At 28.6% G+C, this 24,361-nt stretch overlaps 1 protein-coding gene across 6 annotated transcripts in view; it reads left to right on the forward strand.

Moving 5' to 3' along the window:
* The window catches only part of LOC114127463 (uncharacterized), a 155,539-nt gene that overhangs the window by 55,325 nt on the left and 75,853 nt on the right, over window positions 1–24,361 (forward strand). For 2 of the 6 annotated variants that reach the window (XM_050202620.1, XM_050202623.1), the window contains exon 4: window positions 21,951–22,118. The exons of the other annotated variants lie outside the window; for them this stretch is intronic. The gene's annotated coding sequence lies outside the window, so the exon portion shown is untranslated. The remainder of the gene's footprint in view (window positions 1–21,950; window positions 22,119–24,361) is intronic. 6 annotated transcript variants of the gene reach the window in all.

The raw sequence follows: 24,361 nt of genomic DNA on the forward strand, positions 1-24,361 counted from the left end.
CAATCATTTTATGTATTAATAGATATACTTCCTGATTGAGTCTAAATGATTAAATACGCTCTCGTTTCTTAGTAGCCGTCGGGAAAAATAACTCTGAACTCACCCTATATGTTCAATCGTAAATTAACAAGTTTATTATGAATTGAATTGCTTTATATCAGCCAACTAAAAATCTATTGATTTGTTAAAAAAAAATCTGAACTATATCATAATAGGTATTATTACTATTATAAACTTGGTATTTCTAGATTAAAAATAAGAATTTAGCAATATAAACGAAAAACAACAAATGATGTGAACGAATTTATTCCCAGAGATCGTCTTGCCCGATCATAATCTGGTGTTTCTCTGTTTTTTCTGGTCTACACACGTTCTGTAAACGATGGCCATTAACGTCTTTCGAAAATATAGAATGGTCGTAGGGTGGAAGAGAAGGGTGATTGTATGTGTAAGTGCAATTGTGTGTCGAAAGTAATCGTGTATGGAAGTATAAAGCTGTATCCATCGGAGAGAAGATTGCGAAGGGTAAGGTTGGGGGGGTATAGTGGTGAAACGGCGGAGTGTGGTGCAAAACGACACACAGAGAGCGTGGAATCGATAAAGTCATAAAATAAGTTCAACACCACGGATGGCTAGAAGTGAGTAAGGGAGTAAGGGAAAAGAGGTAGTGAACTTCAAGGAGACTAGTGGCAGGATGAAGTTATCTGGGATGGGGGATAGTACCCTCGGGGGCGGTGGGGCCAGGGATAAAATCTGACCGTTACGTTCTTATCGATGGCAGAAGGGAGTGTCGGGTAGTGGTTAGTTAAAGGGGTGAGTGAGAGGAGAAAGATGGTGCATGAAACAAATTCGTGCGAAATCCGGCTTTTGCTACTTATTCTACTGCGCTCTCTTCTTTCTGTCTCACTCGTATTTTCTCACTTTGTTGAATCTGTATAATGTGTGTATATGTGTGTGTGTGTGTGTGTGGGTGGGTGTATAGAGAGTATGTTTTTTTGTATGTAGTAGGTCTTGTGCGCTACGGTGTCCCGATGAATTATTTGCCCCGAGAGAGTTTTCATAACAATAACAAAAACACAAAAGATCTTCTTATTTTGTGCACAGTCATTGGAGTACGGATATCCTCATATCTTTAGTTTCAAGAATGAAAATGTTGATTAAAACCCATAACTTTACAGATATAGGTGACGTGAAATCGAGAAATAAGAATATTGCAAACATTATAATAACACTTTTATAGTTATAAAGACAAATAAAGTAAGAACATTGGTGTTTATTTCTCCGGATGTGATCAAAGATTTAGGATAATAATATTATAGCAGCTAATAATAATGTAAACACACAACTTATGGTACTATATTTATTTATTTAAAAAAATATATATTAATCAACACATCATATAACTACCACAAGTCTGCTTTCTTTCCACTTCATCAAACAACCAGTAAAAATATAAAACACAATAATAATTTAAAAAATAAATCATTGAAAATTATTATTAGTACATTAAGGACGAACTATAAATTTATTTAGGTAATTTACGAAAAATAATTAATGTTGTCTTACGTTTGGGTATAACTGATTTCGGTTTGAACACAGAAATTACAAATAAAAATTAATTTTGAATCTCGGCCAAAACGAATAAACCAAATCCTTAGACTCTGCTCTATGTATTTTTCCCAAAGAATGTGCTATTAAATATTGTATAATGCAGCGAATATAAAAATTATGTTTATGAATTGTTTAGCAGAATAATTAAATTGTATGAAACTATGAATAATATACAGTATTAATTCGCGTAGAACGAATTGAGATACCATGATGAGACAAAACACTTTCGAATACATATTTTTTTCCACAATTTTGAGTTTTACTTAACCCCATGCATATGAACTATGCAATGGTCATATTATTTAGTTTTAAACTCAATAGATTTTTGATCAAAAATACAAACAAGCTTGTATCCAACATAATATTATTATATTGCTTTCAAATACGTAAAAATAAAAATACATAAGAATTTAAAAGCCATATAGTGATCGATATGTGTGTATAATAATATATTCCATTTTGTTATTCAATATTTATGTTATTTACAATATTTCGGTAAACCACCATATATATATATATTGCGTTTACAATCAGGCAAGATTCGAATCGGAGCGGATAATATTTTCCATTAGACATCAAAACCAGAATAATAATTGTTAAAATTACATTTTTTCTTTCGGTACCTACTATATATGTTAGTTTAAAAAATAATGAAAAAAAGAAAATCAAACATGCATATATATTCAAAAACTGAATACGAATATTTTTATTCCATTGTATAGGATTCATCTATTGAACATTAAAAGTTAATCAGTGCATTATAAGTTATTAGAAAAATAAATAAGCAAAACGCTATTGTGATAATATTTATTAATCATCGAAAACGTAATGCTCATACATTATTATTATTGTCCGTAAGTCCGTTACGTATTGGCATTACAATAGTGTATTATTCATCACATTTCGTAGCGGAAAATGTACTCCAATATTAAATATTTATGAGTAGTTTTTACTTTGGATGGTCAACAATTTTAAATTCCAAGAAAAACACTGGAAAAAACGGTCATACTAGAACTATAAAACTTTTCTATAGAACTGATGGCTCCTTGTATATTTTACTTATATCAATTTTAAAAATATTCAAAAGACTATTCACATTCATAGTTTAATTTCTTATAAACATTCAAAGTTTGAATTTTTAGAACACCAAGTATTCAAAAATATATCAACACATATCGCGCTTATTTAAAATATAATATCATATTATAAGCGTCAACCGCGATGAGATTAAAATCGTAAAAAATCTATAAAAACAGACTATCCAACATTTGAAGTGTCCCACTATCCGTTTTTGTTATGAACATACGTATAGTATAATATTGTTCTCGATTCTTATAAATTATATTATAATAATAATATTATTAACGCATTCGCCGTGTTCGTAATAGATGTCTCAAAAAACGCCTACGAGGATTTGAAAAATAATATTATGTTGATTGAATTCTTTCTTGTTCTTATTATGTCAGTGTGGCTTATTTTTTCATGTGAATCATGCGAAGTTAAAACTCCTCTGGCACATAATGATAATGTGATTATAATATTATGGATGGTATACTTTCGAATGCTATATTCAATTTTTGTCTTCAATCGACGCTGAAAGCGTGAATTCGTATACTCACAATAATCCGAGTCAAAATAACTGAAGTACTTAAGTCTACAAGAGTGGAGAATTTCGTGGACGTGGTGCTTAATTCCAGAAATGGCAGGAATAAATAAATTCGTCTTGTACGAGTACATGATTTAAATTGATCAAAAAGTGTAGTCGATTTTCGTTCAACCATCATAATACGTATAAAGCGTATGTTTTACTTAGGTAACGTATTGAATAATGCGGCGTAATATATAGGCAAAACAGGTACATAGAAGGTCTTATTTTGATTGTTATATTTTACATGCCTAAGTTTAAATATAATAATATTATGCTTTAAACGAAATCTATAGTTAAGTGTTGTAAACTACCGATTTTTTGCATATTCGTTGTAACCTCATTATGACTTCTTCTTCTCTTTCTTATTACTATTAATTTAAATTTTCCCAGAGTTGTTCAACTAAACTTAATTATAGAATATAGTAATACATTTTCCTATATCAGGAATAATTCGTTTAATATACCAATTTATTTAATAATAATAAATAGTAATTTCATTATGAGTTAAATATTACTATAACTACTACTACTATTACTATTACTACTACTAATAATAATAATAATATAATAAAAGTTATCTTACAGTAATAACATTAATTTACACTAATTGGTTTTTTCTTATTTATTTTGTATACATACCTATACATATATTTTTTTTTCTTTTAACCCATAAGAGAACATCATGGATATATTTGAGTTAATGAAAAGTAAATATATTATTTATATGATTTATATTCATATAACTATTACATGTTTCATTTGGTGAAATAAGTTGTTAAAAGTATCTTAATATAGTGTTTAACTGTAGGTAGCTTAAAGTTGGTGGTGCATTCTATACGTTCTGAACTCACAAGATAGTATTGGAAATTTTTCTTAATATTTTTAATTCTTTTCATAATATTATGTGTCTTAGCTCAATTATCTCAAATCGACACTGCTATATAGCAATATATATATTTATTATACTCAGGTATACGAGTAAAACGAATTTATAGTTTTAAGAGAGTTATTCATTTATTGTGGGATACATAATTTTAAGTCGTTGATAATGTTACTGCTATTTTGATGAAATGTACGCGTTTAAGTTAATGTTTTAATCAAAATAACTTCCAAGATATATTGCACTCGATGATCAAATTATGGTCTATTAAATATTTTCATGCACTAACTTTTAAGTATATTACTTTTATATATTTTTATAAATTCGTACACAATATTATGTAGTATATATTTGAGTATTAAATATTATGTACTTATTCTAATACAGTATCGGCAGTAGTTAGACCTGAAGAATTTAATAATTTCTGGGCCACGGCGTGTCGTTTAAGAATGTTTAAGCAGCATATTGCGACCTCTGAGATATTATATTTGATTCGATTGTTGTTTGATAATCCCCGTTTTCTGGCAAAACATGCCAATGCAGCAGTACGGGGGCAAAAGGGCAAGATCGTTTAACAGAATCGGCTTAAGTATTTACCATTGCTTTTGTACGATGTCTGTGTATGCATCACTTAGCGCGATTGAGCCCTGACCAGCATTTGATTTGTTTTCAACGTCGCTTACAACAATCACTCGGAACATCTTCCGTTTTTATAAATCGTTATACCCTAAAAACTGCTGTGAAATTAATGTCGGTGTGCACCACATACATTAATAATAATATAATAACTTTGAACTGTTAAGAATTAGAAAATAAGAACCTCGGATTGAATTTCACAAGAATATAGACGGCAAAAAAAGTTTTACAGCTTAACCGGATAAATTGCGCGCATTTAGGACATGACAACTTTAAGGATTCTGTTTATATCATCGCCTGCGCGCATTTATTGCACCACAACGAATGAACACTATTAAAGCGAAAAACTTAAGAACGTCCGCCGTTTGCGTTCGTCTCTTGCCCCGTGAAAAAACATGTGCGCTCCAACTTTCATAATGCATATAACGTGATACATTATCATTATGTATTGCGGTAATCGAAAAACGAAAAAAAAACATTAAAAACAAATAGTCCGAATAATGGTTTTAATTCTTGGTGGACTTTGTCATGTTTACTTATTGTCGCATTTTTGATTTAACAGTTATTTTTCATTTAAACCACCGCCATCATCCGTGCAATTAAACATTATTATGCAGTAGTTTTCTGAAGCGAAAAGTTGAAATGCATCTTATGTATAAAGTATAAATCGTTTTTACGTTATTGATTAATACGTCACTTTAGTCGATACGCACAACATCTTTTTAAGCTGATTTCCTGAGTTTATTTGTAAAAACAACTTAAGTAGTAGACTCCGTATAGACATTTTTATCTATTAATGCAGTCAGTTTTAAAGATTACACTATTTCATGATATAATTTAAGTTGTATTGAAACTTTTATTAAGTATGGATATTGGATATGTTATTGTCTTATTATTTTTTATTTGTAAAAAAAGTAGTTATTAAACTTGCTGATTTTAAAATAAATGTATAACTAAAACATAATTGCTTAGGTATCAATTTTTAAGCACTAATACATCATAATATTAGATATTTTTAATATTTTTGTACTTTTATAAATATTAATTAATTATGTATAGATAGGGTGTGTTAACACTATCATCATTTTATTCTATAATTATATAATATTATATACATATGTTTTATGTATATGTTAAATTAATTTTAAACAATTTTTTTTTGTGTGTATGGTTTTGTACAATCTATTTGTCGATGTGACTAAATTACGCGGTCCTTTTGATGTCAATACAATAAAATTATAATTATAAATTGTCGGTTTAAAAGGGTCTACCTATGTACAATGTCCCTGACACGTGTTCGACTTAATTTTAACTCGACACAAATCGTGTGTTTCATACCGTAACAAGCTGAAGGGATGTTTTATGAAAAAAAAACAATCGTCAGCCGTTAGTTTTTAAATGATGTTCGCACAATATGTATGACGTGGAAACAAAAACCCAAGTGCTCTTTGAAACCGAAACTAACGATTTGACATTTCGAATACTTTACAAAACCCAGCAGTCATGTATTATTATATCATTGCCGTCAGAAAAGGTCAGATTTTCCACTTTCGTATAATTTATTTGATTTAGCCTGTCCACAGTTCTGAAACAAGTCTCTGAACGACAAGAGGAGAGAGGGTTATTATTGTTATTGGTCATTGTTTAAACTCGTCGACGAGAGCGAACACCCTACGGTGACGTCGGAATGCGCTTCGAATGAAAGGGTGAAAAATAGCGTCAGAATTTTGAATTATTAAAACTCATTAGGAATTTGCCCGAAGCCGTCAGAGACGAACAGAGAAAATTTGTTCAACACGCGCAGTGCATAAAGTCATTGAAAGTGTGACTGTCACACTCGGTGCTGTAGTATCTCGAAAAAGGTTTAAAAAACCATCAGTCGTGTTATTATAGAATTAATCCAGTTAAATAAATATTTTATTACTCTGAGTTTATTTTTGCCTCAGTCCAATCCAACTTCAACAGCTTTTAGTAAGCAATATTTTTATTTTTTTAGTGTTTGTTTCAAAAATATTTTTCAAAATAATTAAATCAAACGATATATTGGCACTTTTATTGGTTTATTTCGATGTAATTTTAAGGACCTTATTATGGATTGTTATAGTTTTCTTATAATTTCACTTTCTGAGTATACGTTTATGGAAAAAACAAATTTTATAGGACATAGAACTGAAAGTTTTAGCTAAAGAAAAAAACTTTGTCGACAATTCGAGCATAACAAACATGTTTCCGAAAATATATAAAAAACGAACTTGTTGTTAATATTTCTCAATAAAATGTATGGGAAAAGTCGAGATGCTTGATGTGTAAAAAAAAATGTCTTCATAAAAACTAAAGCTAAATTTAAAAGTAAAAACAATAAATAGTGTTTTTTGTGGACACCATGTCTACATAGTACATACCCTATATTCGTAGATATTATACTGTATTATATTCTCGTATTTATCATATTTTTTTGTTATTTTTTGAGTGAACGCCTTTGTTGTCTTGAATATTTCAAGTTTATATGGCTTGTCTGAACGTTCTAAATCACTTTTTTAAATGTTACATAAATAACATCAGAGACTATTATAAATCAAAACATTACAATTTGTAATATAATATTATGATCGTATCGTAATAATATAATTATTACGGAACCTCTACATATTATATACTTGTAGTCTACAACAGTCATACACTATTAAATTACTAAATCTACATGCTGAATTTCTGAAAAAAAAAACAGTTGCTGTTTTTATCCTATTATTTTTTTTTTTTATGGTGAGTTATTATAGTAGGATTACAATAATTAAATAATATCTCAATTTAAAAATACTATCATATGATTTGCTAAAAAATAAACTAAAATTTGAAAAAAAACAAACCATAGGTTAATTTTGTACGGTAACATAATTATCATGATTGCAGTGAGACATGGGCATAAGGGAATGTTTAGTGTCCTTGAACACGGTTATTATTTCGATAGGTATTTTTTTCTAGATTCTTTCACCTTCTATCATTATTATTTATTAATAAAATAGCGTTCATCGTAATATAGTATTTAATTAAACAATAAAACAATATTATAATATTTATTTTATAAGAACTATTGTTGTGGCAGTTTAATAATGTATAAATATGTTAGAAGTGAAAATAAAAATAGTTTATTTTATTTAATCAAAATGAGTTAAAAAATAAACTATTAAGTTTGATATCATTACATGTATAAGCTGCATCGCCTATCTTGCGTTTCATATAATATCAGTATTTAATTTCGGGTGGCAATATTTTGCTTGTAAATTTAACCATAAGATGTTTTTTTTTTTTTTTGAGTGTCACTTGGATCAGCATTTGGCCATTCTCCAGATCCAAAATGTTACGACTTTTACGTGTCTCTCTAACAAGACGTTCTTTGATAGCAGAAACGGTGTACAAACGTGCCTATAGCTAGTATATAATATCTAACATTTAATCCCCACTACCTAGGGGGACGACTTCTATACATTTTCTGTCGAGAAAAGTTTGAACAACAAACGTGTAGATTTAGAAAAACGTACTTCCGGTAAGAAACTCCAACCAGAGCGATTAACAATTCAGTCACGAGGTTTTCTGTATAAGTACTTACTCAAACCGTTAGTTTCACTGAACTGCCGTTGCGGTTTTGCAGCAGAGAACATTCATACAATAATAGAATAATATCCTATATTAATTCAAAGTTTGTATCGTAATAAACTATTTTATTTTTATTTTTACAACTCGCAATTTTTTATTGTTTTATTGCTGATATACTATCATGTCAAAATATTTTTAAGCGTTTGAAATAATTACTGACTTGAAGATTTACCTAGAATGAATTTTTTTTTTTTAATATGCATAAAAACACTGAATTATGTATAAGCGTACTTAAACTTAATACTTTTATTTTTACTATTCAATAAGATTGTTCTTAACACAATTTTTACAATGTTTCTGACAGCAAGTTTTTTTTTTTTTTTTTGAGAAATTACACAGCCTTTACAAGACCTTCTTTGTTTCACGCACTGGATATTATGCCAACCACTTGTATACGTATATATTTTTAACCAATGACGTTGAAATGTGATATTCCTACCATTATTTTTTATTAACTCGAAGAAACATTTAAGTATATCTCATGTAGCCCATATATTTTTTTAAGATCCGAAAGTTTATGTGTATAAATACCAAACATGCTAATTGTTAAAAAAAAAAAAAAAACAATCGAAAATAAATAATAAAACAATAGGTCAGCACTAAAAATCAACTCGCGATTGAAAAAAAAACGAGAAATACAAAAAAAAAAAATACGTAGTTACTCACGTTATATTATTATAGATTATTATTAATCGTTCTACACTGATATAATATTATTATTATATAAAGGACGTAAACGGATCGCGAAAGCTTAGGCATAATACACCGACGTGTACGCCGCAGCAGCCGGTCCGAATTAAAAGCTCGTACAGTACGACGTAATAAACATCGCGCGCGCGCGCTCGTGTGTGTGTGTTATTTTCTACCCCAAAATCGTATTTTAGGCTTGTGTCACATACGCGAATGTATATCAAATATATATATAAATACTCATAATACAATACACACACGTTATAGTTGGCCGGGGACGGACCCTTTTTATTTCCCGCGCGCTTTTAATACCGCTAATTGAATACGGTTTACGGTTCAAGACTCGGGACCCGCGACGACTACGACGACGGCGACACGGCGAACCGTTTGGCGACCAACGTCCCGTGGAAAACGGTTATGCGACCTTTTTTTTTTTGATACTTTTTTTTTTTTTTTTACCCGCATAACATAATATGTGTATATATTGTGAATGTGTGTGAGCTGTTATATGGATATTATATTATTATTATTATTATTATTATACAGTACCTATAAAGTATATATATATATACTATATAGGTTTGTGTGTATGGGAGTTTGGTACTTATGTGCAATTAATAAACGACCGAAAAACAAAACGTGAACGAAAAGGGAACGAACAACAACAACACAAAAAAAAAAATAATAATAATAACGCACGACGTATATGTGTGCGTGTGTGTGTGTGTGTTTTATATTATAAAAATAATATATCGCATAATGGTATCCGACACTCTGCGCATAATGTATATGTATAGGTATACCTATAATACTCGCGTATATTATGTATTATGTTATAATAATATTGTTATTATATTTTTCGAATCGGAACGGACGCGACTCGATGACAATAGGTTTTTTTTTTTCGTTTTAGATTTACGCGTTTCCCGTGGGGCGACATATTATTATTATTTTTACTATTATATTATAATATAACGTGAGATCGTATTATATGATGATATATACGCGCGGGATTCGTTTGTCAAATTTTTACGAATTTCTGGTATACCGCTGTATACTAAAACACGTCACGACATCATCGCGGTCGCGATGCCTATATATTATTATATGATATAGCAGCAGCACACACGATAATACAATAATATTATAGTATTATTGTATGTATGCTCTCGAAGGGGCACGTATTAATTATTTAAACTTGTTTATTTCGACTACCGGCAGCGCGTGCGCGCGAGAAATACACGTTAATTTATGGGAAATGTTTAAGCGCCCGCGAGGTAGACGGCGTATATTACGTATACTGTTGTACGTGCATCTATACGCATATTGTTCACTGCGGTATATTATTATTATTATTACTGTTGTTGTAATATCTACGATAATTTATACCGACGATCGTAAGCGAGCGCATATTTGGGGGTAGTTAGTAGATATAGGTAGGTACTATAGGTACACGTTTCGACGTTCCTTGGTCTGCTGCACGGGAACGAGCGTTCTATCGATGGCATCGTGGTTTGCAATCGAATTAAAATGTTGTCAGGTATAATATATTACTTATTATTATTATACTAAGCACGTGACCGCGTATACCTGCGACTTGTCCGTACACGGTAGTCGGTAATCGAAGTGGCATGGTGGGGGGAGAGGAGGAGGAGTCTGGGAATTTAGTTCGGCCAAAAGTTTTAGAAAGTGTTGGTAATCCCGCACTCCTCTGCAGAAATATTCGGCGATTATTCATCCCCCATTCTAACTAATTATTTGCAAATATCATGTGTCTTTCAATTGTGTTGAATGAAATTTCGTGTTTGAACTTCTCTGCAATCGTTTTAAGTCCTAAATTCTGTGTACCTTACAGGTCACCAATTATTATTATTATTTTTCTACACTTCATATGTCACGATAGCGTACTAATTATTAAGTGATTATATTATTATACTTTTGCATGAAGATAAAAGAAAAAATTATTATTTTTCGTGTCGGAAAAAAAGTAAAATGTCTAATTGGTGGTCTAAAATCTTATTCTTTTATAAATAGTATACCTAATATATTACATCAATTACTAATGTCGCATATTACATATTGTGTAATATGTAAAAAAAAAATTAATAAATATTATGAAAGTCAACTCTCCTTTTTCGTCAACAACTCTCTAGACAATAATAATTGCAAAGTTATTATCCGACTACAAATATTAATATATTACGATAGTTTAAGATTTCATCGAAAAATGATTTATCAAATTAATCGCTTGAGTTCTGCTACCTCGACGAAAACGGTACTATATTATTATGTATAGATACTGCATGGGTATTGTGTATCTATGTATAGAAATTATGGAATTTATGATGTTTTTTTTAAAAAGCTATAAACGTTTATTAATAATACTTCGCACATATTTTCAAAGCAATAAATCAAAATAAATTCATTTTAGTAGCAAAATACTTGGTACTAATCTCCTGGGACTTATATAATCCTTACCAAGTGGGCTGTAATAAATACCAGATTTTTATATTAAAAAAAAAAAACCACAATAAATAACTTTTTGACGTTATGGTAGTTGTGGTACAATTACCACGTTCCGTAAAAAATAACACGCCGCAAGTCGAGTGAAAAAAGTTGCAAGAGTGTAAAAATCGATATTTTAAGGCTTATTTCACGTTATAATTTCATTAATAGTTTCTCGTCGCGTAGTACCCGCTACCGTATCTATTAAATCTCACAGTATAAACATAACGTAGCTTTAGAACTGAAAAAAGGCAAATCGGTATTTAAATCCACATTTTATACATAATAGGTTTAGTTATCAATGCTCTTTAATCCAAGCTCACAAACAAGTAGTAATAACTAAGTAAGCCAATTATTTAACTTGGTAGTTGTCCAGAACTAAGGCGTCCTAAATCAATACAATTTACAAACTTGTTATTTTGTAGTAGTTAAGTAGCACCTTTTAGTTCTAACTAGATGATTAGACAAGAAAAACCAGACAAGTTTTATTTAAAAAACAAAATTAAATGTTAATACTCAACGCAAAATACTTGTGTTGATTTTTCATATTTGTTTTTCATATCATTATAAATCATTCGTTAAGAAAAAATGTATAATATTACTGTTTGAAATTTAAACTGTACTCCTATCCCAAACCATTTGATATAGGTATTTTATAAATAACTTTTGTTTCAGAGACCATAATATTTGAGCATAAATGAGTAGATTTCACGCAGATAAGTTACATTGTTGAATTATTATAGACGTGCTTAGAAAAATCTTTTTAATACTCACGAACAATTCAAACCTTACAATTAAAAGACACTCTTAACTTTTTTCTTTACTCTAAGTACTATTATGTGTTTTTCTGTCAAAATTATTACTTTAACCCGTTTATTGTTATAGTGCAATACTCTGTATATATTATAAAATAAACTATAAAATGGTAGAATAAAGTGACTAATCCGCCGCTTTAAACCACAGTAAATCTTCATGGGACACACTGTGTAATTTAATTAAATTTATGATTTTCAACTACAAAATATAATACGAGTACTTATTATAAATTGTTAGTTTCTAATTTAAGCATAGAAATAGTATGCCATGTTTAAAATATATCTATACATTTGTGAATTGATTTATTCAATTAAAAATGGATCAACAAAGAACGATTTTATTAATAAATAAATTAATAATTATTAACAACATCTTAAGATGTATTCTAATAAGACCTTAATATAAACTATACATTTGAAGTGTAATGCATTTCAAACATTAAAAAAAAAATACCATATTGTGAATACCTCGAATACCTAAGCAATATAATAATATTAATTTTGCTAAGTGCGTTATAATTTAATTGTCTTAATTGATTGGTTGACGATTGAAGTTTATTTATAAAACTCTAGAAATTTATTTCGATATTTGTGCGACAGGAGATTGAAATATAATACTATAGTGATCAGACTATCAAAGCGTTGGAATTTTATTTTATTCCTGGTGTATTTACTCACAAGCTTTATAAATAATGCTGGAAATGTAATAAAGTTGTCATAAAAAAAAAAAAAATGCGTTTTATCTTCCCTGCAAGAATAGTGAACACGCAATAGCAATTTAACGCAAACCATTGGAAAATTGTTCTACGAGATATCAAATGCCATAAACTGCATATATACTATGTATAAGTACCCAGGATTTTAATACAAGAAATAAAACTTGAAATATGCCGATGTTGAAAACCGTTTGAACTTAAAACAAAGAATATGATTGCGAAGTATATAATATATATATAATTTTTTTTAATTTGAATAAATAATTTAGTAATTTATCGGTCTTATAAAAATACAGAAACGTAATGGTCAAAGTTTTAATTATATAAAACTCATCGATCAAAGAGGTAATATACATATATTATAGTAGCATCGAGATTGATATTATTTTTATATTGTTTTAAATACATGATGTAGATATAGTAGAGGTATAATATATAATTTTATAAATAACAAAAGATTTGTTATCGAATTTTAGTTCCCGTTGATATTGTTGTTTATTAACGTAACGATAAATTTTAAACTTTTCTCATTAGACTATAAAGTTTAATTACTAATCATTATAAGTAAATCTGAATAATGTCCATTGGTAAGTCTACCAAAACACTTAGGTATATGTAGTTACGATTAACTCGTTATTAAGAGTTTTTAACGAAGGGAACAAAAAATATAAAAACTATACAGTTGATTGAGTTTATTTATTTAAAAAATCTTATAAATAACGTTGTCAATGTATCTTAATTGCGGTTAATTTTATTAGTAAATATGTATACATAATATCATACTATTGAAAAGTTAACTTCCTGATATCTTAAGTTCATATATTATTTAAATACGTTATATTTGATATTATTATACATCATTATCTTACCAGCAATAATTACTATATTTTAGAAATAAGTATATTTACTGGAAAATGTAAAATAGCTTAATTAGCTTAAATAGCTTAGCCAACTAGTAAATTATATAATTTTACATATTTTATAACAATACATTGTTGCAGAATCGTTATAATACCTATTAAAACGTTTTCTAGGAATTATGTAAATTATTCAAGATTTTACTATTATCATTACATTTTATGGACGTTTCTATGTTATTTCTTAACAATTTTCAATGGCTATATTTACATGTGTTAAAATTACTATTTACGTAAAAAATAGGATAACTCTTCAGGAAACAACGGGTTTAAATAGTATCAATAAAGGACCATAAGATTTTAAAAAGTCATAGCAAATTATATGTAATTTGATGAATGCTATACTAAATATAGCATGTTTACTATACTAAATATAGTATGCCTAAAATATATACTTAAGTATAGTTTATTATGTGAAAATTGATTTTAATGACAATAAGTTTACCTATATGAATTTATTTTGTACTTATAAAAAAAATTTGCACATTTATTATAATGCATTGCTTAAAGAATATAACCTTTATTCGATCATAATGGCTAGTGAATATCCATATTTTAAGTACAATTTCCTAAATAATTTATTTATTAGAAATTATCAAAGATAAAAATAATTCTAGATAAAACGAAATTTAATTGCTGTCTGTCACATAATATATTACTTTAAACGGATTGTTTTCCACTTGATATCCTTGGAACGGATCAGTCAAATATCAAAAACAACATAGCCTTTTAACGTTTTAATGGTGGCAATTTAGTCGGACGTCAGGTTGAATCATTCGTATGAAATGACTAGGTGAATGGAATATTATTTATAAAAAAATATATATATATCATATAATAATCCAGTTATTATATTTTGTACGGTCCATCAAAATTCCATTGTCCGCGTGCAATATTCGTTGCCGAACGAATGGTTATGATTATATTCACCGCTTCGTTCTTATTAAAAGTCCAGATAAACTATGGATCGGTATTGCTAACAATAAGAAAATAATCATACGAAATAAATGAAAAATCAATCTCCGGAAATGGATGTATAAAAACTTAAAAGATTAATACAAAACCATTATGTTATGTGTCTTGCAAAAAACCGTGTATAATATATATTATTTCTCATCATTAATTCGAAATATACAATATTGTGTTATTAATAAATTATTCAAGTCTCCGTTTTCTCGAATTATCGCAAGTACGTATGCATATTATTATTATAGTACGACAAAATAATAAATATCAGTATAAACAGTGAAATTGCAATTAGGCATCATCAAAAATTCAAAACTTACACGTTATTACGCTAGTCTTCTAAATTAAATATGAATTCAAAGGCGAACATAAACTTTTTTTTTTAAACTTTTTATCTTAATTAGTGAGTTCTAGTTAATTTTATATGTCCAACTTAATTACCGAACTAAATTAATTGACTGTCGTAAGGGTTTAACTTTAATTTTTCAGTTAATAAAATAACTACAATACTAAATCAATATTACAAGATACAAACTAATCATTATATTATCTAAAATATAATATGAACCTAGATTTTGGATACTGCCTTTCTCTGGCCATATAGTTATAGTATTTATAACAGTAGTCTTATAAAATGATAAGTTTTTTATTCCCATATCAGTCGTATGTTATGAATAATATAATATAATGATTTGTATAATAAGATAATTCATTCCGATGCGAAACGATTCGTATGAATTTCATAAATTGTATTCTTTATGGTAAAAAAAAGGCGGCAGCGGCAATCGAAAACCAATAACCCAAAAGCAAACTTCTGAGTGTTGTCATTAACCACATTAGGGCAAAGACTTTCATGCCCTAAAAACCTACTAAATATGCAGTAAATATACTATTAAATATGTATTAAATATATATCCTACAGAATAAAATTGATTATAGAATTAACTACGACAGTTATTAGATTATAGTATGATATACAATCTATAGTGGCCATGTATTATCCACATTAAACTACTTATCTGTAATAAAAATAAATACTTGAACCTTATATTCGTTTGTATTATGATTTGTGTTACATTATATATACAGTTTGACGAAGTATGAATCAAGTCAACGGTTACTTCTTTTTTTATTAACTATATAAAAAAAGATGATTTTGTCAAAAATTAATGATGTAAAAATATTCGTTTAAAGTTATACTCTTTTTATTTTGCTGAAACTTTTTACAAACTACTTGACATTTTTTTATTTTTACTTTTAAAGTTTGACTCTAGACGAAAAATTAATTATTGCTCTAAGAATTTCAACAAATTGCTTATAATTAAATACATAATTATTATATCATATCCTTAGAAATTGATGATGACTTAGCTCAAAATTAGTTTTTGCACTCAATTAGTTGTCAATTATCACAGAATTCAAATTTAACCTAATATAAAATGTGCATTACAGAGACCTAACCATTTTTATTTTTAAGAAGGTATAAAGATTATTTTAAAAATCAAAATCATTATTGTGCAAATACTTTATTATTAAATTAGGGTTTGCGGTATTAAATTTTAACAGAGCACTTACTACGTTTTGATAAGTTATATTTTTAAATTAACAAAAACATTTAAAATATCGGGTATTATGTGGCCTAAAATAATATATTTATAGAATAGCATGAAGTTTTTAGTTTTCATTTTAAGAATGTTAAGTAGAAAAATATACCCTCAATATATTGAACAAATCCTTGCAAAATTTCGTGAAATCGCATGATATATGCAGCTCATTGGACCACTACTATTTATAGATGACTCTATTATATAGGCATTATATAATTATAATCGTATACAAACTATAGCAATTATTATGATCATTACGAACCGATTAAATTCAATTTCGTATAGCTGCGCATGTTATGATGCTGATTGTATCAGGGTTCTGACGTGTGGTTTTTGCGTTTAATTAATTAATAACGAATGGCGATGCACCCTCTGCGTTGTATACCGACCTATTAACAGGATATACGCGCGGTATCAATAGGAATGTAATATGCATTAGACAGTTATATATTATAATATGTTATAATATAATGTACCTACGTTTAACCGCTTTGGGAAACCATTAGTCGAGCACATAACGGCTTTATTCGCAGAGAAAATATTTACCCTGTAAACCGCGAAAAACCATAATATTATGCATGATATACTGCTGTGTAAGGATGTGCGTAGTAGGTATACCTACATCGTGCCACCACGCAGTAAAACTATTCAGACGACAGTGTTTAATTTGAACCGAACACCGTGACGATGTCGCAGTTTTATTCCGTATCAAAAAATCGACGACACGGCAGTTCGTACGGCGAACATTTTAAATTTATAAAAAAAACCGTGTAACGCCGTAAACATTAAAATTCCTATACATATACGTTATTGATTTATTTATATAATTAAACGTTTGCACGACGTTTAAACCGACGTTATATTTTTAATATTGCGCTATTATTTTCATTATAGTTGTTTATGTTATTTACGTATTTATAATATTATATGGATTTTACGTCACTGTTTTTGTTCGGTTATTTTTTTCGTGCTACTCAAATGTAATATAATTTACTATACATACCTGCCCCACATAAATACATTATAATATTATAAATATGAAATTTTGTGTTTAATCAACATATTTACCTATTATAATAATAATATGATAATAATAAATAACAAACAAGTATTTTTTGTCCGTGTTGTTTATAACAATATAATATCCATTGTATTTATGTGTATCCGATGTTTATAAATTATATATATAAATATATAATATATATCATTACACTTGTTTGTTATGCTATGGACATTTTAAAACATTCAACAAACATTAAAATTCAGGTACCTAATATTGATGAAAATATTATTAATATCATAAAATTAGTACAACGTGGAAAAGGTATTGTATAAAATCGATTTAAACATCCACTTCGCACTTTATATAATATATATAATAGTCGAACCGTGTACGTTTTTGTTTTGTTGGCAATTAAAATCCGCGTAAAATCGTTTCAAACTTTTAAATGACTTGTTTAATGCTTATAATACAGTAATAGTGTTGTATGTTTACCTTTGTTTTTTCATTTGTTTATTTGTTACGTTTTCCTGTATTGAAATGCGTTTGTTGAAAATGGACGTGACTACATATAATACATATTATTATATAATATTCGGACGGATATAAGCCAACGAAAAATGCGAACGAATTTAAATAAATCAAAAACGGCAATAGAAATATCCGACCTCTCCTCGTCCCCCTCACTTGACGGCCCGCAGACGAGGCAGAGTTGGAAACGAACAACCACGACGTGGAAATGAAGTTTGAATAACCAAGTACTGCACAATAGAGGTATACGGGTTTTAGCAAAGGGCTATCTCGCAATATTAAATTTTGGATTTAAATTTTAAACCTGGTATCTCGTACTTTGAACACGTAGCATATTTTATCGTAAAACTTATTATTTTTTTTTTGTTAAACTAAACAAAGAATGTTTTTCAGAGGTAATAACTGCTGTGTGGTCGAAATAATTGTTTAAAACAATTTTGACAAAAATGACTTTTGATAAACAGGAAGAACATCATTATAATATATGCGTTTAATTTCACTCAGTGGAAATTTAATTTAATCATTTTAGATTGCATTACTTATATGAAATTACTTGGATTTTATTATTTTCTTCGTTGATATTATACTCTCGTTGAAAAACTTTTATCCTATTGTAGTATTGTGTGGAGTTTGTAAAGGGACATATTTTTAAAACCTTTTCCATAGAAAATGTATCCATACACATTATACACACAAACTCCAGGTATAAGAGTATATAAAAAAAAAACTTCATAAATACATAATGTTTAGTTTTTCAAGTATGTGCGATAAAATGTTTTAGAAAAAGTTTAAATATATATATATATAGAAACTCCTTTTGTATAATTATAATAAACAAAAATGTTTGAACGTTTAATGCTTTTTCAATATTCTTACAAGCAAACTTTCCGTTCACTTATGGATAAAAAATAATAATCTATGATGCCAAAAATTTAAATAATGGCTTAACTGTATTCTATGTGGTTATTCTGCATATTTTGAAAATACGTATCTCAAATAATTCATTAGATTAATGTCAGTTACAATTATATTATTAAATTTTTTCTTATTCATTTGATATATAATTGTGTTATGATGTGTAATTTAAAATTTTATACTATTGTACCATTAAGTTGATGTGAAATAAAAAATAATATAATTACAATTAAAATCACATACGACACGTTATGAATATAAAATTATATACCTATTTATAAATAAACTACTAGAACTGACTTTCATTACAATTTTCATAAAGGTAAAAAATATTAATTTAGCCTTAATTTAACATATTATACTTTTTTAAATTAAAATTATAACATAAATAAAACACTTGTTCTCACTCTCAAATAAAATTTAATATATTATTAAATAATACCATATTTTTATATTTTTAAACTCAATTCAACATATTGTAGGTATTAATATTTTCAGAGACAAATTATTTTCAATCCGTGAAAAATAAATGTATTATTTATTTTATAAAGTCAGCTATGACGCTATATTTTATAATTCGCATGAAATGTATAAGAAAGTTGTCATACTATATTGAATATGGCATCTATATCTATATCTTAAACTCAATCATTAAATGTAATTTAGTGACAAGTATAAAAGTTATGTTATTATTCACTTTATAAGTATACCGTTTTATACTTAGTAATTTAGTAATAAAAACTTTGTACCTATTATTATAATACAACGGTTATTTTCTAACATTATACATGTATTATATACCTATATTGTGTTTCTAAGCTGAATCGTCTTGTTAGTGATTACTAGGATTTCCTGTTGTTTCAAATTCCTCGCCAGAAACCATGTTTTAACATAAAACAATTTTAATTTTAAAACATTTTTATTTTCAACTATTTTCGCCTTAATGCGAAACGAATTGATATCAAAAACTCTAAAATATAATCAATATCTCCTGAAGGGAAGAAAATTGTTTTGACAAAAAAAAAAAATATTAATAATAATAAAAATAAACTTTCACAGGCTTTTAATCGCCGTCGAGGAATAATCTTAATGTTCAGTGGTATCATCTATAATCCTTGTCGTAAAAACAGAATGAATTATTTAAAAAATATTATTTTTTTCACCGTCTAAAAATAATAACACTATATCCAAACTTAAAGCTTCTTCTCCCTCTCAGCGATACAATAAAGACGTGGCTTTAAACTGCTCGAACAGTGGGGGGAAAACGATGTAAAATGATAATAAATATATTTTTAGTTATCAACTATAATATATATCGAAATGATTTATGATATCATATTACGGTTGGGTTTTTCGTTTTATTTTGAATACGACGTCCCAACTTGTTCAGCCGGAAAGACAATATAGTTTTTTTTCGACCAAAGTTTTCTAGAAATATTTCCTTCCGTTTTTTTTTACGCTACGTCATAGTTTAATAATCGTATAGGAAATGACTTGTCTTATCACTCATCGTCGCTGATTACTAATTGACTTATAATTACGCCAAAAATGATAGAGATTGCTGCTCAGGATCGATATTTATTATGTCTTAACAATATCGGGTGTGTGTAATCACTGTGTAATGATTGTGATGGATCATTTGAGCCTTTTCAACGTTAAGTCAATGTTGAGCCAACTCAACATAATTCCAATGAGCATCATTTTAATAATACTATATGTATTGTGTTCATTTGACACGTGTACTAATACAATTTTAATAACATTTAAGGTAAATTAATTATGTTTTATAAATGTAAACAACTATAATTATTTATTTGTTTATTTGTTCCTACAAACAAAATTCATGTTTCACTTATGAATTGTTTAGCATTTGTTGAACAAATTGATTAGTAATAATTAATAAATATTGTTTCATATTATTTCTATATTGTTTTTAATGTTGTTTTTCCATTAAGGCAAAGGCCATTATTGAATATCAACAATACGTTTAGTCCTTAAATGATTATTTAAAACTTAAATGTACATAACACCAGCTCTAAAAATCTCATAGAGAAACCACTGGATGCTTCTTACTTTTGACCTCTATGATGTATCAAGGATATTCAATTTATCATTGTAAACCACCCCTGAAGTTTTAAATTGAAGCGTTATTTCGAAAAGTTATGGTATACAGACACACAAAAATAAACAAACACACACACATCATTGTAAAATCAATTTATTCCTCACTTCGTTCAGAATCTAAAAATTAAATAATTAAATAATGGTTAAAGCTTAAAACTGAAAAGTCCAATATCAGAACGAGTTTATTATTATAAATATCAGTGATAAGTGATATGATGAGCTATAAACCGTGGTCGTGAATTCTGGAGTGAAATTATTTTCTGTGTGATTATCCGTTTACGATTCGAGTGATTATCTATTTATTATCAATAATATTCGATGAATTTAAATAAATAACAATAAATACATTTTACTTACGGTACTATTTTATTTGAAACAAAATCGTGGCCGGTTAGGTTTAAAATTTGATATCCATAAGTAGTACTTAATCAAAGAAATCTTAAAAAGTTACTATTACCAGCATTGTATCTCACGGTCAACTTAACGTCTCAACAATGGCGACATTCAGTTCAGATTTTTTTCGTCTTGTGATTATATCATAATACTATATTACTAACACAGGAATCAAATACAGAAATCACAGATCTCAGTTAAAGATATTTGGAAATTCCGCACTAATTTTGTATTTTAGAAATCGAAATTCCAAGTGTATATAAAGGAATTTTCCACGTTGATGGTTTTGAATGTTTCTATATTGTTCATTTTTTTTTTTTAACGGAAACATGTCTTTTGCAGGCTAAGTGTGTCCATCTGAAATAATGCAATATTCGTGAAACGCTTATTTTTTTAAAGCCGAGGATACATCAAGATTTCCAAAGAGAACAATTCAATGAGTATCGATATGAAGTATATAATATATAGTTACGTACCGACGACTCGTACTAAGCTTGAGTAAGATACGAGGTACGTACGTTTCACTGGTATATCTCACGCACACGATGTAACTTATTGAAAGCTCAATATTATATTGAAACACTACGTATTGATACACTCTGTTTTTTTCCTCGTATATCTTGATAATTTTATCGGGAACGGTCGGTATACTCCGATCAAAACAAATTTTAATTATTTCGAATCAAAAAAATGTAAGGTTTCAAGTCGTCCAACTAACGCGCTGTCTCGATAACAACACGTACATAACGTTATCATGTACATCGGTCAGTAACATCGTCAATGTTTCTTCGTAACAACACAGCAGTTTTGTTGTTTCCAGACGTTTCCAACCGTTTTGTATAGCGACGACGAGGGAGACCGTGTCCCTCAACAATCCACATTTACTCTCTCACACAAACACCCACACACCCACACACATTCACACTCTTTCTCACACATAGACTTATATATAGACGATAATCAGTGTGTGTGCCAACAACCCGTGCGAGACGGATTACTTTGCTCATTTACGGTTGACACGGCGGCGGCAGCGGTAGTGACGACGATGACAGCCGCCGCTGCCAAACTGCGGAGGGTAATCGACGGAAATAGCGTCTCCGCCACCGCAAAACGCATTAGAGAGGTAAGGGGGAAAATAAATAATAATAATAATATGTATGTATGCTCGTACGCCCCCCAACCATCTATCCGTGTAACACACATGCGCGCGATATAACGTCATTTTTCACCGGGCCACACGGAGGGTACCGTTTTATCCTGCTCACCTCCGCCGACCCTGGGCCAGACCTAGTATTTGGCGACTCGTTCGGAAAGCACAAAAAAAAAAAAAATGAAACGATCGTATATGTAATATTTATATAATATATTATTATATCATTTATAATACGGAGGTGCATACGCGTTTGACTTTCTTTCTTTCTTTCGCCGTTCGTTTTTTTTTTTCATTTTTGGACTTTTTTTCCTTTTTTAATATAGGTATACCCACATAGCAATATTGCATTATACTTTTCACATATTATTATTATTATTATACACTCGCATATATATATATATATATATATATATACATATATCATTATAATACAAGTCATATTTCCCTTCCCGCAGAGAAACCCGTGTCAAACGACGCGGGCTTGATGTCTTTTCCCTCCAAACCACCCCTACTCTTGAGTCGCACCCGCTGCCATTCTGATATAATATTATTATATGTATATTATATACAACGTCCAAAAACGATATTATTAGTCAAACGAATTATTGCAGACCGGCGAGCGCGCGCGAGTGTGTGTGTTTGTAATATCATATTATTTTATGTGACAACTTACGTTTAGTCGATATTTTTCCAAAATACGACACAGTCCTTTGAGTCGTCTATATTTGTTTTTAATAGATTGTACATTACTCCGTGAATACGTCATATGAAATACGGAATCGTGTGTTTTTCGTTCCTGGTTAAACTCATTTCAATTGGCCGCAATTTTTTTTTAATTCAATGCATTACATGAATACATATATTTGAACAAAATATAATGTATCAGAATAATAAAGTCGTGCCGAGCTAATTTATATTATATTGCAACTGGTTGTTCTAGATTTAAACATAATATCTAAATTAATGTTATCGTTTCAAAGGGGCTTAATATAGGCAATTTAAAAATGTTTTTGTTAAAATTTCTTAATATTATAAAATATATATTTGCCTATATTATTATGCAAATAAGGCTATTTCAAAGTAGTTTATGAGTTTCCGTTTCTGTACGGTTATCGGTATATTGTTGGCATTGTTGCGTGATAAATAAATTATATTAAAGAAAAAAGAATGGTAAAAATAAGCTTACTCTTGTTATTATTATTGGTGAAATATCTGTTCAAAATGATTTTTGAGCAAAAATAAAATATATTACAAACGTATTGTAGATAACAATGCTATCTAGAGTTTGACATATCTATTTTCAGTTTTAAGTTCCTGAAAAACAAGAGTATATATCCCCTGGGAATTTTTTATTTTCCAATACATTTTCAAGAACTTTATGGTGCAAAAAATACTTAAATATTAATGAATAATGATAATTTTTTTTTTTTGAAGAAGAAGAATATTTAATATCGCGAGGTAGATAAAGTATATTAAACTAATTAAAAGTTATGAAGTAGGTAATGATATAAATAAAATAGTTTTAGAATGTGTTTTTTTTGCAACATAATTTTCAATATCTTTGCTATAGGCGGTATACGGGTATAGTTTTACTCGAGAA

This window comes from Aphis gossypii, chromosome 3, assembly GCF_020184175.1.
Source record: "Aphis gossypii isolate Hap1 chromosome 3, ASM2018417v2, whole genome shotgun sequence".
NCBI classification, from domain to species: domain Eukaryota; kingdom Metazoa; phylum Arthropoda; class Insecta; order Hemiptera; family Aphididae; genus Aphis; species Aphis gossypii.